General features: G+C 28.0%; 1 long non-coding RNA gene across 1 annotated transcript in view; it reads right to left on the reverse strand.

The window, feature by feature from the left end:
* LOC107448627 (uncharacterized) overlaps nucleotides 1-12059 on the reverse strand; it is a 38190-nt gene extending 26131 nt beyond the window's left edge. The window contains exon 1 of the long non-coding RNA XR_001584674.3: nucleotides 11641-12059. This is a non-coding gene — a long non-coding RNA (uncharacterized lncRNA). The remainder of the gene's footprint in view (nucleotides 1-11640) is intronic.
* Nucleotides 12060-16405: the final 4346 nt, after the last annotated feature.

The raw sequence follows: 16405 nt of genomic DNA on the forward strand, positions 1-16405 counted from the left end.
GACTTTCCAGTAAACCATTGCATTATGAACGAAAAAATTGCCTAATGAATGATTTAAATATTATGCGTTTTAAATTTATTAAATACCATTGTTTTCTTTTGTTTGTTTTTTAACCACCTGGAATGTCATTATTAAACAATATGGTAACTTTACGAAATTTTTTTTTCTCAGTGTACTCATTGATGCAAGTAACAATAAATTAATTTTTTTACCTTTTGCGATCATTATTTCAAATAAACCGAAGTTAATTTAAAAATGTAGAAAAGTTGGAAAACTAGTGGCACTTATGGAAATTAACAAACCATACGACAATTCTTCAGAATTTTAGCATTAGTATCGTTCATAAATGGTGTCCTACAGAGAGGGGCGGAAAGAGGGTCATGAAATTGTCACATGTTCTGACAAGAGGGGTGGGAGGGGTAGCATGAAGTAGGACAATATTCCTTATGCTTCAAACAATAGCATTTAAAATCAAATTAAATATTTTCATGCATTTGTTTATTTATTTTGCATTTATCACTGAAAAAGTATGCATAAACACTATAATTGTTCTGTTCACAAATGCCATTGAAACCCATGAAGATATATATATATATANATATATATATATATATATATATAGAGAGAGAGAGAGAGAGAGAGAGAGAGAGAGAGAATTTTGAAACGTTTTCGAAGCATGCTAATTATTTCAAAATGCTAATTTTCGAAGCATTATTTATTTCAAAATTTATTTGCTTCACAAATTGATACAAATTAGTGTAAATTAACTTAAAGAGTAGGAAATGGCAGTTGGCAAAGTTTGACAAGATTTTCAAGAGTTTTTTTTAAAAATAAACTAGATATTCTTTATTTATTTCAAAATTTATTAGTCACTTTAGAGCCCATTGATGCAAATTATTATAAAAAGTTGCAAAATTTGTGACGTACATAGCAATTGGCAAAATTTGTGACATTTTTCAGGAATTTCTCTGACTTTTCGATGCTTTATTTATTTTAAAATTTAATAGTTCACTATCTGTCATTCACCCAAAAATAATCATAAATTTATTTTGAAAATATAGAAAAAATAGAAAATAACTGGCACACTTTATAAAAATAAATTTACATTGAAAAATTTTTAAGATCTCTTAGCAATATCTATCAAATTGAAATCGAATATTTATTTAATTGCTAGCTAAATGTGATAACAAGCAAGTTCGCAATAATCCATTCATCTTCAAAAGAAAACTTCAAATATAAGATATCAACGTTAATTCTTCCACTTTAAAATATTCATAGACAAGAAAAAAAAATCCTATAAATAATTCATAATCGTTTTGATTGCTAAATTAAATATTTCCAACACCTTCGTTCTAAAACGAAATCCCAAATCGATCTTATCTTATTAGCGCAAGGGATATGCAACGCCCTTTCGAATACGACGTTCTTTAAACCCTCAAGAAGAATTATCACGTAACCATAAATAAAAAATAATAATAAATAAAAACAAAAAAAATTCCTTACCCAATGATTTAGCATCTATATTTGCGGCAAATGGGCACCTCCCACAGTAGACAACAGACTTGCGAATGGCGACTTTCTCAAACTCCGCCTATGCTGTAACACTAGTAGCCAATTGTCTTTCCCTAAGCCACAGAATGGGGCGTGATGGAGCGTCTAACAGACGCCAGAACTCAATTGTTTCAATGGCCCTTAATTTCAACGAATGAGAAAATCATCTCTAATTCCAAACACGAAGATATTATTAAAGTCGGCTAGAGCACTCACTTTATATTCAGAACGTTGCCTCGTTAAGGTAATTATCACAAAAACTAGGAATTTAACATCGGATGCAGAAATTTACTCGGGGCGGTAGCTTTTAATGACGGGCTACGGTTTGATGTATTATGTTTTTCTCATCTTCCCCAAGATGGGGATTTTATTATTTATGAGGGATTCTATATTCTCAGTAGCGTCCTAAAGCTGGGTGTGATGGTTTCATGCTAGTCGGCCATCAATTTAATCTTTCAGTAGCAAAATGCATGCATAAGTAAAGAGCGTTTTGTTGTTGTATTACGGGGCATTTTATGCGGGGCAGATATCCTATTGGTGGAACTGATGCAATTGATTACTCCTGTCTGTAGCTGAATCTATATTTTTGGCTCTGTATTTATCTCAAAAACATATAATTAAGATAAATGCTTTGTATCTTAAATGAAACTAAATTTGCAAAATTACTTGATATTTTGCAAACGCTAATGATTTATAAAATATTAACTCTCAGATTCAACGTTTCTTAATGAAAAAAAAATAGTATAATAGTATATCTCATCAAAACTACCAAAATATGGTAAAATTTACAGTGTTTCTAACTCTATGGGAAGACATGATTGTGGTTAAATAAAACAAATATGGTTTTATAATTTGTGATAAAATTTGGTAAATACTGTAAAAATTTGTAAGTTCATCATGATATCTTAGCACATGGCAAAAATATTAATTATTCGCTCAAATTTACTTTCCAGTATTTTACTTCATTTTTACTAAATGTACTTTTGAAAACCTGAATTCCCCATAAACCGCTATCATATAAATGGAAAAATTACCATGCGAATGGTTTAAATACCCCATATTTTGATTTTTATTACCAGAATTATGATTTTTATTTCAGCTGTTATCATTACCATACAGTACAGTTATTTTACCAGAATTTTTTTCTCTGCGTAGCGCAGAATATTTAAAAGGTATTTTTAAAACTAGCAAAAAAAAAATTTTGCAAATAATAATAATAATAATAATAAAAAGCGCACTTAAAATTTATCTGTAATGCTCACACTGTTTAGATAATTTCAAATACATGTTGTGAGTTTGAACAACATTTTAAACATCTTAGCTCTTGCTGTAACATATTAAAAGTAATGATTCGTATCTTCGGCATTTTAAACTCAACTCAAAGGGCAAGGAAATTTGTAGGAAGTTTGGGACAAGTCTACTTGATGTCTTGTTGGATGTAATGAGCCTATCTTGGTAGAAATAAAGATGTAGATAACTTAAGACTCGACATTGTTGGTTACTTACCAAGTCGACCATTAATTTAACTTTTCAGCCGTAAAATGGGCGAATAAATAAAGAGCGTTTTGTTTTAACTTTTATGCAGAGTAGGTATCTCATTGGTAGAGCCAATGTAATAGATTACCCTTATCGGATTCGAAATCTATATTTGACAGTTTAAATTCATCACAAGAACGCGTAATTAAGATAAAAGCTTTCTACCTTTAATGAAACTAAATTTGCATTGTTGTCAAATATATTAGAGGCGTGGTTTCTCTCCAGTCTGCAATAAACTGTATTTTTCAATGGCAAAATTACTCATTTGTGTGTAAAGAGCGTTGTTTTGATATTGAGGCATATATCTTATTTGCAGAGGTGGCCATTGCATCGGCCAGATTGTATTTTTCGAGGGCAAAATTTCTCATTTGTGTGTAAAGAGCGTTGCTTTGATATTGAGGCAGATATCTTATTTGCAGAGGTGGCCATTGCATCGGCCATTAAACTGTATTTTTCAATGACAAAATTACTCATTTGTGTGTAAAGAGTATTGTTTTGATATTGAGGCAGATATTGAATTTGCAAAGGTGATGAAATTTATTATATTTAAAAATGGCTGAATCTTTATTTTCTATGGGAAAAATTTAAATCCATATTCGAAAAATATAAAATTTCAAAGTACAATGCTTTATAAAAACTTAATTTCTTAAAGCGTGAAATTCATGAAATAATATTTAATTTTTTTTTTTAGAAAGCAGCATTAAGTAGCTTGAATAGTTTCAATTTCATGCATATTTATAATAATATTTTTTTAACGATAACATTTAAATGTTATGGAAAATTATAAAACTGCAGAGTGTGAAAATTTGCAAAAGAACGCAATTTTCTTATAAATAATATTTTAAAATTATTGTTCAATGCTTCCTATGATCTTTGCTACAGTTCTCCTTTTAGTATTTTTGCTTTAATCTTTTGCATTTGAAATTAAACAACAAAAAAAAAGGAAGATTTTACTTTAACAAAATATAAGCAAAATTTCTAGAACGAAAAAAGAAATATTAGAAATATTCAACCAACTTAAATATATGTGATTGAGTAAAAAATTTTCTTAATGTTACTACTTCACTAAATTTAATACTTAAATAAAAAAAAATGTTTGACAAATTAATACTATAAAGTTGAAAAAATAATTAATCTTTAATTTTTTATAATTAAAGATTTCGAAAAAGAATTAGAGAAAGATTTTACTTTTACAAAATATAAACACGATTTCAAGATCGAAAAAAGAAATATTAAAAATATTCAACCAACTGAAATATATGTGATTGAGTTAAGAATTTTCTTAACGTTACTGCTTCACTAAATTTAATAATTAAATCAAAAAATTGTCAGATATAAGCTCGAAAAAATAATTTTGTGCGTACATTGAAAAATATAGAAATAAGTTGTAATTTAAACAGCATGGTTTATTTTGAAATGATATGATTTATAATAAATTATTTATGGAAAGTGGATTTAAAAATTTTACATCGTTTAAAATCAACAAAGCTATAAAACAAGAGATTTTAAGGTTTTAAACTTTCGTCGAATATTGTTATTTAGAGAAGAAAAAAAATTTGAACGTAATATTTGTTGGTTTAAAAATAATTACAAAATGAAAATATTGAATTACACTAACTTTAGTTTATTTTCACTATCAGTTAAAAAAGAAAAAACATGATTAAATAAAAGGAAAAGGAACCATTAATTACATAATAATGAATGTTTCTGTTGATAGGAAAAAGATACCAATATGTTTTGTTTTCACATGGAAAAAACAAAATTAGTAACATAAGCTTCATATATATGAATCGTTTCGGTAAAATTAAAAATATTTACCAAAAATTATTTTTCTTTCTTTTTTTTAATGTTTTGTGGATTGAATAACTTATATAAGAATAATTTTAATCAAAGAATAATGCAGTTTTTAAAAGGTGTAGTTTCAAAGTTCAATTCCAAAAAACTATGTCATAAACAAACGTATCGAAAACAATTGCTTCAAGTGCAAAAAGAACACCATAGAGTTCTTTGTTACAGAATGAAAAGCGTGGGTGGAAGCGTTGCTTTCACGATTTTAGTGAAAGCTTTCACATAAATAAGTTGCTCGCATGAATAAGAACGTCGACCTTGAATTTTAATTTTTTTTACTTTTTTTATTCAATGACATTGCCATTTTTATTAATGATCAAGAGAAGTTAAATTGTTTTTTTTCTTCCTAATTATAGCATACTTCTTTTTTTTTGAGAGTGGGAGTTATAATTGTTACGTTGTATTTTTACAGTTAATGGTTTTAGTTAGTTTTAATTAAATTTAGTTAACCTTGTTTCTTTTAAATTGTAAGTTACAATTGTTAGTTATTATTGTTACGCTATAGTTTTACTGTTGATGGTTTTAGTTAGTTTAAATTCCCACATACAATTCTTGTTTAACACATTTGCTTATTATAAACCAATTCAACTTAGTACAATTGTGATGCATCAGTTTATAATTTGTTTTACGTTCTAATGATTTTTTTTAATAATATGTCTAATTTTTTAAATAATTATTCCAAAAACAGAAATTTAAATTTTTTCAAATAATTATTCCTTTGAACCAAGATTTAATTGTTTTCAAATCATGATTCCTATCAGCAAAAATTTAATTCATTTTTAAGTAAAATTCACTACTATGAACCAAAATTTATCTTAAGTTTATTATTTTTTTATCTATATTAACACAGACTAAGTTCTACAGATTTATAATTATTCTTACTTTGATACAGCACTAATTTTTAAAATAATTTATTCTTAATTTTGCTAAAATCTTTTCTAATTTTTATAAATTTATTTTAAAAAATTATGTTTAGTTTATATATGTTCTGGTGTATGTGATTAAAACATATTTATATGTATTCTCATTCAGTGAGCTAAAAACATTTTTATATGCATCCTTTGTTTTATACTAAGAACATTTTCGTATGTATTCTTTGCATTGTGTTGGAAAACATTTTTACATGCATTCACTGCTTTGTGCTGCAAATATTTTCACATGCATTCTCTGCTTTGTGCTGAAAACATTTTTACATACATTCATTGCTTTGAGCTGAAAATATTTTTACATGCATTTTCTGCTTTTTACCGAAAACATTTTTACATGCATCCTTAACTGTATTGTAACTCACTATACTATTGCACTCAGGGTGCTGGTACTTGGTACCGTAATTTTACTTTTTACAGTAAAATCTGAAATGCTGTAATTTTCTAGTAATAATTACCGTAAAATCAATGACTCACTCTAATGAAATAAATATTATGGTACAATATTTTACGGTAAAAATAGTTTTTACGGTAAAATGGATTTTAAGGATAGTACATCCACCCAAAATGCCGGTTCTTTGTACCGTAACTCAATCCAGAATTTTTTACAGAGCACTTAATTTGCTATTTAAGAGTTTATTGCGTTTTCTATTTAATATATTTGCTGTATACACTAAAATAATTTTACACAAAAGAGAAAAATAATATTTCGGTTTTATTTATTAGTCACTCTTTAGGCTATTACTTATTAGTTTACTAATTTAGGTATTTTTCGTAACCAGATAAATGTTTCAAAAAATTGTTTGTAAAACAAAAACTAAGTGAACAAAGATTCAAATTGTTTCTACAATTGTTCGATATGCAAGAACAGTGGATCTCTATTACATTATGTAATACTTCGTTTTTCAATTTTGTTCCTTGTTTAATGAATTTTCGCTATGCTTCTTTCAATTACTTTAATTATAGAATTAGTTATGTTTTAAATGTAATCTAATTTATTTTTTCTTAAGATTTCTTATTTTTAAAATTCAGTGAGAAATGTTTTTTGTTTCTTTCTGTTTAACGTGTTAATATATAACCTCCAGTTTAGATATTAACTACAGAGAGTAATTCTTAAAAATATTTCAAGACATTTTTCTTGTCAAAAATGGCATAATTTATACATTGTTTTTTAATTTAGTACTTAAATGATTAAACATGTTGTATACTAAAAAGTATACTTCTCAATAAAACAGTGTCAGTATTATAATATTTTAAAAAATTTTGGAGCAGTAATTTTTTAAAGAGTTAAGCTTAGATTTCAAGAAGTATGTTGTTTTACCAAATCAAACATTTCAAATTTCCTAAAAATAATGAAATTAACATAAGATAAAAATTATAATTAGTTTAGCCCAAGAATAATTTAACGCAATTTCAATGTCTTTGCAAGCATTAAGCAACTTTAATTAAAATCTTTTTATAAAAATAATAACATTTCAAATTATAATCGACATAAATTAAATGACATATTGACATAATTCAATTACAATATAAATTCTTATATAGTTATTTATTATTTATTTTATTTTATTATCTTCTAGCCCCGTATTGCTGCCTGAAGTTTAGATGATGTTTATTTTTTATTTATTTATTTATATATTTATTTATTTGCTAAATCAATGCTGCACAAATGTGAAATTACTAATTTTGAAATTATGCTCGACTTTCATCACGGTTACATGGCCTCATTATACATTTCGTATGCCAATAATTAAATTCAAATTCTATTTCGAAGGTTGTTGTTATAAGTATTATTAGTTTTAACTATCCCATTCATTGACTTGGCATAATAGTGTTTTAAGGTTAGGTAATTCTTTTTTAGTGTTCCTCTTTATCTTGTGTTTGCAACATGTATGTAATGTAGTTAAGTAAATGTATGTAATGTAGTTAGTTTTTAAATTTAAGATTTTAAATATTTTAATGATATTGATATATAAGGTTTCTCGTTTTTCACATCTCTTAGTCAAATCTATGACAATTTTGAAATTTCGTACGTTAAAGAATTTTTGTATTTCTGAAATGTCTCTACCCCTTGTGCTAATGAAAATCACTTTTAAATTGTGATTTTTTTGCCTTTACATACTGTAAACAAATTGTTTTCGGAAACTGACATTTCAATGTTAGAAAATAATAATATCAGAAAATAAATCTTTCTTTCATTTTTATTTGTGCACTGGTAATTTATTTATTCAATTAAAAAAGGAACTTCTTTCGAAGTAAAAAGGGAATTCGTTTATTAATAAAAAATGCTGCGGGAATCAAAAACTAAATGAATAAATTTAAAAAAATAAATTAAAATACAATGAAAGGAAGAAAGCATAGAATCAAGTATTAAAAAAAGAAATTGAAACGAAAAGAATGTAAAAATATGTTACTTTTGAGATAAACAATGACGAAAAAAGAGAAAAAAGAATTTTTTTTTTTCATTTTTTTTCAAATGATATAAGTTTTTAGAGCATTCTGAAGCAAAATTTTTATCAATTTAAATCTGTTATTAAACTAAAAAACATTGTTCATTGTTTAATTTTGTTTGAATTTGCAATTTCATAGAAATTTCGTAAACACTGATTATATCTCTTCAATAAATAAAATTATGTTTAGTTTTCAAATAAATTGTTCCACGTTTACTATACTGCCGACCGGACAGTGTAGGGGTCAAGAAACTGGCCTTGAATCAGAAAAGTTCTGCGTTCGAATCCCGGACAAGGCATGAATGTACTTTCTTTCTCTGTTTTATCTGTCCTTACTGTAGGAGCAACGTCGGCTCGCCTAACATGGTGAAAGAGTGGCCAACAAATCTGCCCTTATACGCCGGAATTGTCGAATGTCGACACAGGTGGGTATTGGAAAAAAGAAGAAGGGAAAAAAAAAACGTTTACTATACGTTTTTCTATTTGTTCAAAAAATAATCGTTCAAGAAATAATTTTATCAAAATAAAGTAACGAAACTAAATGGATGTGAATATTTTGAATATAAAATAATTTTACTCTAATTTAAGTTCCAAAAATAAGAAATTTTATATGGGGGAAGAAAAAAAAACTAGCTTTAGGGAAAAATAAGATTTTTAGTGACGAAACATCTGTGTTTGTAGCACTACACTGTAAAAAATTCTGGATCAAATCCCGGTATTAAGTATCTGCACTCTGGGTGCATTTTTGAAATCTATTTTGTGGTAAGATATGCTTTACCGCAAAACCCGTTTTTACTGTAAAATATTAAGTCGTAACCTTTGCAGTAATATTTATTTTATCAGAGTGATAAAGTGGTTTTACAGTAATTATTACTGTAAAAATTACGGTGTATCAGATTTTTTGTTTCGTAATATATTCTGATAAAAATAGATTTTATTCCCAATAAGTAACGGCACCCTGAGTGCCGGTACTTTGTACCAGCACCCACATAATTTGATCCGGAATTTTTTACTGAGCACATTCAAGATATAATCTAAAACGTTACTTTACAAACAAAATAACAATTTCGAATACAAACGATAAAAACTGATAAGAAATTCTTAAAAATTTATGAATCATTGCATTGGATTGAGTGTAAAATATAATGGCGCAAGAGTCAGAAATGGCTGTACTGACAGAATAAACTGAATTACGTAATGCATTAACGGACGTAATGCATTAGCAATAATGTTAAAAATTAAGTATCACACTTCAACCTCTTAAGTAGTTTCCATTAATGTTAAATAGTATCGTGTAATCAGGTTTAAAAAGTAAGATAATATGGTACAACTTAGCACCACTAATATCGTGGCTTATTTAAGCAATATTATGTTATAGCAATATGCGTATAAGCATATTCTTATAGCAATATTATACTATATTTTTTTCTTGTTCATATAATTTAAGTTTCATACTTTAGATTATATCCAAATATTTAAGAGAAAATATTACTTTCCTTGAATATTTTAATATTCTATTAAAAAGTAATGTTATAACTATTTACGAGTTACCATATTTTTAGAAACATGGGAGAGGATGTAGGTTTAAGCTATGATTACTTTCTCGTATTTAATGTCTTTTCTAACTATCTTCTCTTTATTTAATGAATTTTTTTCTTTTTTTTTTTTTATCTTTTGTAACAAAGTAAAAAAATAATTGATCTTTTTATGTTATTGAAGTCTTTGCGTTACCTCACTTATATAACCGCTTAAATTAGAAGGAAAAAAAATCAAATTAATGTTTAAATTAATTTACTTTTTAGTAGAAAAATTAAAATATTATTTTAATCCCTTCCTTTGTACTTGGTTAATATAGCACTTGGATACTTTGTACTTGGATAATTAATATAGTTAAATATTTCTCATTCGTAACGCAAAAATAAATATTTTGTGTGGTCCAAATAAATAAATATTCAAAAAGAATTATATCACTCAAATCTACGTAGTTTCTAATTTATTTCACCTTCTATTGAGGCCCCCTTTAAAACAAATTATATATATTCTGAGAAGAAATATCTGATCACTACTACCAGAATATGGTAATATTTACCTTGCTTCTGACTCCATGGGAACAGTAAAAAGCACGGTAATTTGTGGTAATGAAAACTATAATTCTGAAAATCAAAATTTCCGGTAAACCAACCATACAAATGGAAAATTACAAAATGAATTGTTTAAATATCGTATATTTTGGTTACATCACCAAATTTTCTTCCGTTTTCTTTTTTTTAAATCAGAAATGTCATTACCATACAAGTACGGTAATTTTACCTGAATTTTCTTTCTCCGTGTAGGTAATCAAGTTAATGCGAATAAAATACAGCAACTCTGCAACAGGCTATTGTAGTCCAGAAAATCAGCATAATTTTGTGAACAAATGCAAGATGGAGGCAATGTAATTAGCGTTGCGCAGCAACCGCCTTTACCTATCAGACGAGCAGGTATACATCAAAATCTTCGATCCACCTCTTGGGACTGAACCACAGTGCTACACAATGGCAGTTCAGCATGTTCTCATTTCTGTGTAATTTTGCATGAAAATTATATTTTGATTGTAATAACTTTTATTTATAACTGTTTATTTATTTATTTAAATTTTCCTGTAAGTTCTATATACGTAGTATATAGTGGTATATCGATTCAAAAACTTGCTACGTATTGCTTTATTGACACAATTATTACAAAACAATTTTGTTGTGGTTTCATTGTTTGCTCAAAATATACAATTCTGTTTAAAATACTAAAATAAATAAATAAATAAAACATTGTAAAAGCTTTTTTTCTTTTTTAATTTTTTTTCAAACACTGCGAAAGGTAAACAAAATCTGCTCGATGTCGTGATTTATATTCTATTAGGCGTCTGTAAATAAAATTTGAAGGCTTTCTGGTGACATTTGAGACACGATGGATGGTTTTTGTATTTTTTTTATTTCTTTTTATTTTTACACATTTCTACACAATGTTGGAAGTTTTTTTTTTTTTTTTTTTTTTTTTTAAATAGAAACCCTTACACACAAATGCAATGTATCTCAAATTGAAGACAAATAAATATATAAATTTTACTAAGAGATTTCATGTCTGAAATTTAAACTATTATGGTTCCATATATAAAGGTTAAAGATATAGAAAAAGAAAAGGAAAAAAAAAACTTTTGTGTGACAAATGCAAACAACGTACAGTTACATAATTACGATTCGCAAATTTTTAAAACTAACTAAACTAAAAAAACTACACACAAACAGGAAATAACTCTAAACACATAATTGATGGAGAAACATAGGTGACATTACCTTTCCTAGTCAATCAGCCGGAGTCGTCGCCAACAGAAGTGGTTACAAAGGATTACCCCACAAGGTAAGTAACGGTACAGGTCATGTGAAGACACTGGCGTCACCCCTTAAACATAGGGTGAGTATTCACTTACATCCGGTCAATATTCACGGCGGTCATTAAGATCTCTATGAAAATGAAGCCACATTGGCGACGGCTGTATGCCATGACCACAGAAATCTTCCAAAATAAGAAAAAAGGATGGGGGAAAGAGATTGTTTTCTGAAAAACACAAAAAAACTTTTTTTTTTATCGTCTTTAGTCTTTTTTGTTTTCTTTCCTTTGACTGAAAGTAGACAGCATTACGTTAGAAAAGACGCAAATTACGGATCGGGACAATTGCAGGGTTGGCGCGGAAGGTTTCTAACATCTGCCACAACCTTTCTTTGGCAAATGGGGGGACTCAATTGATAGGGGGAACATCTTTTTTTTTAATTTTTTCGGGTCGGTAGCTCTTGTCATTAGTGGGGTGTTGCCAGGGTTTCGGGGATTAGGGGGTGGTGCAGAATTGTAAGCAGAGTTTCGGAAATTTGGAGGTGTTTGGAACTTTTTCCGGTTGTAGTTTCGGGGTAAAACAATCTAATGGGGAAGAGGGGACAAATGTTTAGAAAAGGAGGAGATGAAACGCGATTTTTAAATAACGGAACTATTTTTTTCTCCCCATTTGTATTGTTTGTGCTATTGAAATTAAGTTTCAGATCGATTACGTGATTAACAGATATAGTTATTTCTATCTTGGATTGCTGCAATCCTACTTTCATTGTAGCAATGTAAGAAAGGGAATATGATTAAATCTGTTTATCTTGCATTTTTCGTTGATTTAATAATTACTTTAATGTAGAGAATCTAGTGTTTACAAACAAGGAAAAAATTTCTGGTAAAATTACCGTACTGTGTGGTAATCCCAGATAGCAGGCAACCTTACGGAAAACGTTGTATTGTCATTTTTATTTGGTTGGTGTACATAGGTTGACTAATTTATCCCTTTTTTTAATTAAACTTAGCAGGAATATTAGTATGCAATGGTTACTTCCTTAAAGATAGAATAAAGGCTTGCAAAAAACTTTAACCAAAATTCTCATTTTTTTTAGCTTTTATTTACTGGTACTGTACGCCTTGTTTTCGCCTTTTTTTTTCCCCTCTAGCTTGGCCCAGACTCTCAAATGCAACATGTTTGCGTTGAAAACTTATTGATCAGACGAATCTTCACTTTTAAAGTGTTAAAGAAAGTATATTAAAACCTGAGCAAATAAATCTTGTTTCATAAATGGTCTCAAATATAAAATTAGCCTTGAAAAGGTGAATTTAGCTCCTATTCTCGGTATGAGAACGCTTTCTACTCTTAATTTGTGAATGGTGATTCATCCTCGATTTTAAAAGGTTTTTCTGACCTTGTTTTGTAAAGATAGATTCAAACTCGATATTAAAGGGTTGTTTATACAAGCTTAATGCGAACCTCATAAAGCGTAAGCTAGCATAGTTGAATTTAACATTGTTTCCAAGCTTGCATAGCTTATTTGCTTATCATTTATAAACATTGTTGGGATTTGTGGTAAAGATTATTGGTGACATTTAAATCAATCTTACGCTGGTATCTGAAAATGGTGTTTCTGGTTAAAGAAAAAAAGTCATAATTCCGGTTAATAAAACCAAAATATTTAAACCATTCATTCCGTAATTTTCCCGTTTAATTTGACCACATACACCATAGTTTATCATATATTATAAAACCATATTTTATCCTTAATTTTAAGAAAATAATTACCAAAGAGATTTACTAAAAATTCACTACCTTTTGATGCTTCGATAGAGCCAGAAGTATGGTAAAGATTACCATATTCCGGAATTTTTAACCATACTTTTTTCTCAAACAACAACTGGAAATTAGAAGATAAAGAGACATTGGATTCCCAACTAAAATAAGAATTGGTTTCGCTTTACATTTTATTTATTGATTTTTTGTTTCGAATATTTAAATTTCTAAAAATTAATAAAAGTATATTTTATATGCTCTAAAAATATTTTTTCAATCTGTAGATTCTGCAATGCTTTTTCGTATTTCTGTTCTGTTGAAGTAAAATAAAATAAAATAATTGTGTTTGTCTTTTGTTTATTTATTTGTTTCATTTATTATTGTTGTTGTTTGAAATTTCAAACAGTAAATAAACTGATAAAGCAGTATATGCTCTTAAATTATTTTCTAAAATGTAATGTTTTTTTTGCTTCTTCTCTAAAATGTAATGTCTAAATCCTTTTTTACTGTATTTTAAACAAAGTTTATACTTTCTTGCCTCTTATTATTTGTTCAGAAAAATTTGATCAGAAAATAAATAAAACACACGAGCTAATCGATAAACAGTTTAAATTCTCCCCCCCCCTTCACCCTTTCTTTCATGGTTTTTGTTGATTTCTAATAAAATAAGTGATGGTGGAACAGCTTGAAATATTCATGCAATGTTTATGAGACATTTCAGTGAGGTAAATAATCATAACAATTCATTACGTGTTGTAAACATAACAACTTTAGTAAAGAAAAAAAAGATCCCACAATAAAGGTTTAGAAATAAATAGCATAATAAAGGATAGAAATAAATAGCATAATAAAGGATAGAAATAAATAGCATAATAAAGGTTTAACAAAATTTGTTTTATTACAGCGCAAGTAGATAATTTTGAACTTGATTTCAATCAAATCTACTGACATTTTATTTTTTTTCCTGAAAATTATCATTTGCTTCATTTCTTATTTAAAATAAAAATTCTTAATTTTTATTCTTTTATTTATATTCTAGAATGCATGATATGATGCTTAGTTCCAATATGACATGATATTTTTAATTTTCTTGCTGGATATCTTAGTATATTTTTATCTTCGATATAAAGACTGATAAAGAAATACTAATAGCATGTATTGGAAACCTCATTGAGATAACAGAACAAAAACTACTTTTTGAAGCTTTTACTTAAAAAAAACCACTTTCTGAAAGCCTTAACATGAATGTTAAGTCTTATTCCTAGAATGATATAAATGAGATGTGAGAATTTAATTTGTTGGGTATTTTAGTACACAAATATTTTTATTTTTGATATAAAGAATAATAAAGACATAATAAAATGTATTGGAAAGCTCATTAAAATAATAGAACAAAAACTACTTTTTGAAGTTTTTACTTAAAAAAACCACTTTCTGAAAGCCTTAACATGAATGTTAAGTCTTATTCCTAGAATGATATAAATGAGATGTGAGAATTTAATTTGTTGGGCATCTTAGTACACAAATATTTTTATTTTTGATATAAGGATTAATAAAGACATAATAACATGTATTGGAAGCTTCATTAAGATAATAGAACAAAAACTACTTTTTGAAACTTTTACTTGAAAAAAACCACTTTCTGGAAGCCTTAACACGAATGTTTTTAAGTCTTATTCCTGGAATGATACAAATGAGATCTCAAGTTTCAAGATATCAAGTAATCAATTGTTTTCCCAAATAAATAAATAAGTAAATAAAATAAAATAAAAATGAATAAATGAATTTAATGTAGTACAAGCATGATTTTGATAGTTTCAAAAATGAATTCAAATTTGTCTCAAATTTGCTAGCCATTTTTTTTCTTTCATTGAAAAGTTTAATTTCTAAAAGGAAATCTCTAGTTTGGGAACCTTTTTACCATAATATGTATCTGATATTTAGTGCAATTTTATGCGATTTCATAGGAATGGTACTTAATCATTCAGTGCGCCGCTATTTCATATTTTATTTTATAACCGTCGTTGAGCAGCCGACCCAGTTTAATGGGTTTATTACTACTAATGTTCAACTCCGTAGCCTTGTAATTTTGAACCTAATCCAGAAGATAAGGGAACTCCTGGATCGAGTATTGGGAGAAATTTGCCTTCGTGGAGGACTTTTTGATAGAGCTAACCCGCATTTGCATTACACGGAGAGGAAGACCACGAGAACCTCCCGCGGTTAGCCTGACAGCAAAGGGACTGTAACCCATGATCCTTCTACCACTGAGGATATTTCACTTCAGCACTGTGGTAGGTGCAAGTCGGATGCGGAATTCGTATCGACTGGGATTCGATCCCGGCTCGCCTCATTGGAAAGCGAACGCTCTATCCCCTGAGCCATCGCGGCTCTAATGCACCGCTATGTCGTAATTTATTTAATAGAACTCAATCCATACAAACTTGGCTACTTACCATACAGACAAGTCTGTGTTTCTGTTCCGTGTGAACGCCACTCACGAGTCAATCAATGCTCCAGTGCTAAGCTACACAGAAAAAAATATGAATTGAATTACCGTAAATAATACCGGCACTAAGAGTGATAGTAACATAAAGTCCCTTTTTTACTGAAACATGCTGCAGAACAATAATTCTGATTTACCGTAATTTTTGCAGTAATAATTATACCGTAATAATACCGTAATTTTCACAGTAATAAACATTACTCTAAAAATTACGGCATAATATTTTATGGTAAAAATGGATTTTACGGATTATGCACCCAAAGTGACAGAACATGATAGCGTAATTTGATTCGGAATTCTTTTACTGTGTAGAAATAAAAAATATTAAAACAATTTTTTTAAATGATTAATTTTTTTTCCATTACTAAAATTATACAAGCGCGGCAGTTTAATAAGCAAACCTGTCAGACAATGGCATGTATTGTTTCATTTTACTATTATAGTAATAGAAGAGCTTTTGTATAGT

Source organism: Parasteatoda tepidariorum, chromosome 6 (genome assembly GCF_043381705.1).
Source record: "Parasteatoda tepidariorum isolate YZ-2023 chromosome 6, CAS_Ptep_4.0, whole genome shotgun sequence".
Taxonomy (NCBI): domain Eukaryota; kingdom Metazoa; phylum Arthropoda; class Arachnida; order Araneae; family Theridiidae; genus Parasteatoda; species Parasteatoda tepidariorum.